Below are 6,668 nucleotides of genomic sequence, written 5' to 3' on the forward strand. Positions count from 1 at the left end.
AAGCCATTGAATGGGGATTGCAGGATAGAAGAGAATGAATTATTCTTCCTATTTCTTTAGCATGGCTCAAGATAATTCTGTCTTCTTAGAGGTGGTATTTTGTTCAAGTGAATGGCACAACTGGAATATTTCATATGCACCAAGGCCTGAGAGTCTATTCTCTTTATTTACTTGACTATTTTTTTTTCAACCTATACACTTGAGGCCATCCTCTGACTTGTAGTGGGCATACCGGCACACTCACATATATGCACACACATATTCATAGGCATCATGCACACATACACACACACACACACACACAAACAAACAAACCAAGCACTATTCTTTAATGTATTAATATATTTAATGTGCTAAGGATCAGCCCTGACTTGAAGAGGGTTTCTGCAGAAGGGGTGTCAGGGAACAGCAAAACTAATGACTCAAAGTCAAATAGTAGGTTACAAGCTGATGGCCTATATTCTGCTGAAGACTGCTAGAGACAGCATTCTAAACAGCTCTCTGCTTGAGATATCTTTCTCTTGGTATTCCAAAGCCTCTATGGATAGCTCTATCCATATGGATAAATACTCCATGGATTTCTCGCATATCAAATGTCCAGTCTTTTATTTCTATAAGACCTCAGGTATTATTCCAAGTTCTCTTTAGATTCTCCCATGGAATCAGCATCCCATGACCCTAACCTCTTGATTTTTAGAAAGAGACAGACAGCACAGACACATTTTTTTTTTAAATATTACAAAGGACTTCAGAGATCTACCTGCCTTTGTTAAGTTGCAGACTAAACTAACAGGTAGAGTTCCACCCTGAGATTACCATTTCCATCATCCCTGGGTTCAACCTAGCTCTGTCCCAGGCTGACCTTGAACTCAGAAATCTGCTACCTTTGTATTTTGTCTGACAAGTTGGTTCACAGTACAGCTGCCTGTGCTCTTTTAAATCCATGAAACTCCTTATACAATTTATATTGCATCTTTATATTTTATGTAATTAAGAAATTACATATTTTTGAACTCATGTTTTCAGAGTTCTTTCTCATAGCCTTAAACATTGTCCTGAAGGTCATTTTTGCTAAGGACATGGACATACCCTCAGCTTCTGAATTCCTGCTATATCTGATTATCATTAACCTTGGCAGAGAGAACATTCCCTTGAAGGAGGAACATAAAGTAGAATATACAAACAAGCCTTCTGCCTAGCAACCATCAACACTCATGGAGGCCTATGCCCTGCTGGCTCATTCCAGGGGCAGAAAACCATGTCACACTGTCTCTTCCACATAGCCAAGCAGGACTCAGCATTAAATAGATGCAATCATAAGTAATTAAGATGAACAAAGTCATCAGAAGATAAAATAAAGACACAGACTCTCAGGATAAATAAAATGCAGAGCAAAGGAGTTGGGAGACAAGGCCACAAATACTCATACATATTATAAAATAAGAGAGAGCACTTTAAGTATTAGGCAAAAATGTAATATGTTTTTATTAATGAATGGATCTAAATCTATTGTTTTATTATATTTTTTAAACAACCAATTTCTTTTATTTTTCATTTTTTATAAAACAGAAAATATATAGACAAGGTCAGCTTAGGAACTTTGGAAAGGTCAAAGGACACTTGCCCCTCCAGAATGGAGTGGCTAGTTAACATTCCTCAGTCATGGGACACTTGCCCCTCTGGAAAGGAGAGGCTAATTAACATTCCTCAGACCACAGGGAGAGAACCTACCTGGAATATGGGGACATATTCCACAGGATGCACCATTGGCCACCCACAGACAAAGAAAGTCCTTGCCACCTCATTCTCTAAAGACCAATCAGTTTAAAGTCACACTGCTCTGCCAATCATATTGTGCCTAGTTGCTGTTTCTCTATTCTGTCCCCTGGAAACTGCATAAAGGTCCAACGAATGAGCTGCCGGGATCGCTTCTCCTTCTGGATGCAGGATGACCCCAGCATGCTGGAACATTAAAAGTCCTCTTGCTTTTGTATTGATCCTCAGCTCTGCATTGTTCACTCAGGGGGTCCCCAGTAAGCTAAGGTTCATCAGAGTCTTACAATATATTCTTTTGAAATACTTCACAAAAATATACTTTCATGTCAACCTGATCTATTGTCATCACTTTAATTTACCACATAATATTCCATTCTAGGGTCATAATTCCTGTTAAAGAATATTCATTTTTCTCTATTCAAACATAGAATTGTTTTATACATTAGTACTATTATTATTATTTTTTTTTGTAGGAGTAACTTAGTCCTGTCAGCACAGAGACTAGAATGCCTGGGGGACAAAAAGGACTATATAGAAAACTGTGTACTAAAATAGCATCATTCATGCAATGTTTTATTCCTGTGTTTCTTCTAGAAACAGTCATCTATAGCCTAGGCTGGCCCTGGAATCTGCTATTTGTAAGGACCACTTTGAATGCCCAATCATCCTTCTGAAGAGGAACTTTGGAACACTTGGGATGAGAGAAGCTAATTAACATTCCTAGGTCAGAGGACACTTGTTGGAATAACAGTCAGAGGAGGAAGGGAGAGGCTGATTAACATTCCTCAGACCACATGGAAGGGAGCCCACCTTAAGGTGGGGAAGGCCCAGGGTAGGTAGACACATTCCACAGGAGATACCAATCCTTGCCTCCTACAGACAAGGGAGGTCCTTGTCCTAGAGACCAATCAATTTAAAAAGTCACGCTGTTTAGCCAATCACATTGTGCCTATTGGCTGCTGCACTAATGACTGTATAAAAGCTCACTGAACGAGCATCACTGGGGTCACCTAGCCTCTCCTTTTAGGATGCAGGGTGGCCCCAACATTCGGGAACATTAAAAATTCCTCTTGCACTTTTCAATGATCTCTTATCTCTGCATGGTTCACTCAGGGGTTCTCCAGTAAATTAAGGCTCTGCTCACTAGAGCCTTACACTGCCCCATGTGAATACTGGGTGCATTAGTGTGCTCCACCTGATATATGCAATGTACCCAGATGTGCATGTAACGGTACATTGCAAGCAGAAGCCTCTGTTAGTGTGCTTCCTTCTCACAGTGGCTGGTTTAGCCCACCTTCTAATGGTGCCACAGAGATTATGTCTGAGAGTTCTCAGGGGACAGTACATTACCGCATGGCACCAATGGGGATAGCAGTATACTGTATCATTAGCCACACTTTCCTTTCCCTGTCTCCCCAGCACAGATAGGACAGAAGTCTGAATACTTGGCATCCCAGGCTCCCTTGTAGCGGTGTTCTGCATGTGAACACATTTCTCTGCAGGGCAGCAGCAGCAGCAGCAGCAGCAGCAGCCAGCCTGGGTATGGGGAACAGCTGGAAAGAACATAGGGAAGTTGGGGACTGCAGAGCTAGAGCTACTCTGCGGTGCTTGCCCACTCTCTGGACAATGCACTTCTCCTTTTGGAGATGCTCCAGCATCTCATTTCATGTGTGTATGCTTGAGGAACTATGTAGCCCAGGTTGGCCTTAATCCTGTGATCCTTCTGCCTATCCCCACCGTGCACAATGTATACTGCCATGTATAGATCTAGTGGAAAACTTCTTGTTTCCTACACCCAAAGCTCGCTCTCTCGCTCTCTCTCTCTCTCTCTCTCTCTCTCTCTCTCTCTCTCTCTCTCTCTGAAACACCTACAGTTGTTTTAACTCTCCTGACTCACTCCTTTCATCCAGTCCTGAGAATCCAGTGGGGGCTGTGCTCCAGCTAACAAACTCTTCCGAGACTAACAGCTGGGCTTCTAGGAAGTACACAAGTGCTCCATCAGAACACCATGTGAATTTGGTGCCCAGCATGAGAGAGGCATCATATGCAAGCGGGATCTATGGCCAGTGAACAATAGAAGCCCAGGGGAACAGAGACCAGTTTGAGGGAAGAGGAGATCCAGTCGCTGCGCATCAGAGGTACTGGGCTCCTCTGAGCCCCCTTCATTGCTGTCATCATCCGAATGGAAGATACCTTTAAACAGGAAATCTTGTTTGGGAGCTGAGGACGTTTGAATGTGACTGTATTTTTTTCTCCATCTTCTTGTCTAACTTTTCTTTCAGCAAAAGTTCTCATATAAAATATGTTTTCATATAAGTAGTCAATGATTTCTGGAAAAGTCTTTTTCTGCCAAAAGGGAACGTTGGCAGTTATCAGCTTACACAAATTTGCCTGAACAAAAGGTGGAGAGACATCTCCTTTGGCACCAGTAAAATCTTCCCAATCTATTTCATTAGCATCATTCACATTTAGTTCATACAGTCTTTCAATTAAGGGCTTGTAGAGCTTTGACCTCATGATACATGGACCCACCATGGGTCATCCTTTTGGTAAGAATCTCTATCCACTTACTTTTGCACTGCATCCAGTTCCGGGTCTCCAATCTAGCTTCCACCCCCACCCATGATATGACCTCATAGAGTTTTTCCCGGAAATGGACAGGCAACCTTCAAGGTCTTCCTGGAGTCTAGTATCTAGTTCTGTTAACTTCTGGGGAGACATCTTTAGGATCATGTCCTTCACAGCTTTGATTAGCCTCTGGGTTTCTGTCTTACTCCAAGCATCCTGGTTTCTATCTCCACCAATCTGAGAGAACTTGAAGGCAACTAAGAGGCTGCCTTGAGTTACCATGGCCCTAATCTTTTTCCAGGCATTTCCATGGCGGGAATGATATGCCTTCAGCTTCTTAGTATCTTCTTCATTCTCCCTGCTTTTGTAGATATTCACATCAAATATCTTCTTTGCACGATAGTACACAAGCTTCCAGGACCGAGCGATGCCCTTCCCAAGGTGCAGTCTGAAGGCATGCTTCCATTTTAGGTTGGTGATCAGAGAGTTTTCCTCTGGGTATCTGTCTGTGTACAGCTTACATGCACTTTCAATTCCAGTCAGGGACAGGAAATCTTGCACATTTTTCTCTATTTTCTTTAGCAGAAAATTTGTCAAATCTAATAGCCAGCCACACCTTGTGCTTTAAATTCTTTGAAGCGCCCTAGATCATCTTGATACATGCATCTGATCATGGTGGTCACCTTTTGCTGTATGTCAGGAATGAACTCTTGGAGCTGTCTCGATGCAGAGTCCAAATCCACATCCGACTCACCCTCATCAGAATCTCTCCTGTCCTTAGATATATATCTTGTTGCAGAATTGCTAGCTAATTCCAAATTGCTTTCTTCTTAATGGGTAGGTTCTAACCTCTGCATCTCTTCTCTGTGCTTCTCAGTGGAACAAGCCTGGGAACAAGCCTAACCCTAACCTCCATTGGACTGTGGTCCACATCCTCTTCCCTCAAAGTACCACTGCCTTCTGGTGAGTCCATGAGGTCATCCTCAGCTTTACTGTCTAGCACAGAGGCACTATCACTAGAGGTGGCAGGAGCAACAGGTTTGTGTTTCTTTTTCTTCAACTTTTTCTCGATACTGTGGGATTCTTTGATGCTCTCACCTTCTTTTCCAGCTCCAACCACTCCTCCATGGTGTATACTATCAAGACTCTCAGAGATAGTCTCCAAGCTATCAAGACTCGCAAGGATGGTCTCCAATTCCTGGATCCTGAACATTATTTCTTTTTACAAAACATTGCTACTTCCGTGATTTTGCTTTCTAGATCCACAGAGGACAAGGACTCTGACTGGGGCAGAGGGATACTCTCAGGCTGGCTTCCCTGGACAGCATCCCAGGGTCTAACTTTCTGGGGCTGCTTTTGATTCTTTTGCTCCCTGACATCACTGCAGCTCTCCACAGTCATGTTCCTAGGGTTCAGCAATGGGCAGCTCTTCTATTTCATCCAGAAGACACTTTTCCTGAACTTTGTCCCTTGCTCATATCTACATAAGCAATATCCACATCCTTTCTAGAAGTCTTTAACAGATTCTCGATGTTTTCTTTCTTTTTTTTTTTTATTGGATGATTTATTTACATTTCCTATGTTGTCCCCTTACCCCATCCCCCACCACCCCCTCGGAACCCCCAATCCCCTCGCCCCTCCTCCTTCTTCTCTGTGGATGTAACCTCTATCTACCCCCCCCCCCACTCCCACCTCCCCACCCTCAAAATTCCCACCCCCTGGGGCATCCAGCCTTCATGAGGTCAAGGTTCTCTTCTTCCACCTATGCCCAGCAGGGCTCTCCACTTTTACATATTCAGCTGAAGCCCTGGATCCCCCCCAAGTGCTCCCAGGCTGGTGGTTTAGACCCTGGGAGCTGTGGTTGGTTGGTATTGTTGCTCTCCTCATGGGGCCACAAATCCTTTCAGCTCCTTCAGTCTTCACTCTAACTCCTCTATTGAGAACCCCATGATCAGTTCAATGGCTAGTTGTGAGCATCTGCCTCTGAATATGTCCGACTCTTGAAGGCCTCTGAGGAGATATCCATATCAGGCTCTTATCAGCATGCACTTCCTGTCTTCCACATCACCATCTACCTTTGGTGATTGCACATGGGATAGATACTCAGGTGGAGTGGTCTTGAGACGGCCCCTCCTTCAGTTTCTGTCCCTCACTTTGTCTCCATATTTGCTCCCTTGAGTATTTTGTTGCTCCTTCTAAGAAGGACCGAATCACCCTCACTTGGTCTTCCTGCTTTATGGGCTTCATGTGGCCTGTGAGTTGCATCTTGGGCATTTCAAGGTTCTAGGCTAATATCCAATAATCAGTGAGTGAATACCATGTGT

General features: G+C 43.5%; 1 pseudogene; it reads right to left on the minus strand.

Moving 5' to 3' along the window:
- Nucleotides 1-3,751: 3,751 nt before the first annotated feature.
- LOC114611529 overlaps nucleotides 3,752-6,668 on the minus strand; it is a 4,764-nt pseudogene continuing 1,847 nt past the window's right edge.

This window comes from Grammomys surdaster, unplaced genomic scaffold (assembly GCF_004785775.1).
Source record: "Grammomys surdaster isolate TR1022 unplaced genomic scaffold, NIH_TR_1.0 126115, whole genome shotgun sequence".
NCBI classification, from domain to species: Eukaryota; Metazoa; Chordata; class Mammalia; order Rodentia; family Muridae; genus Grammomys; species Grammomys surdaster.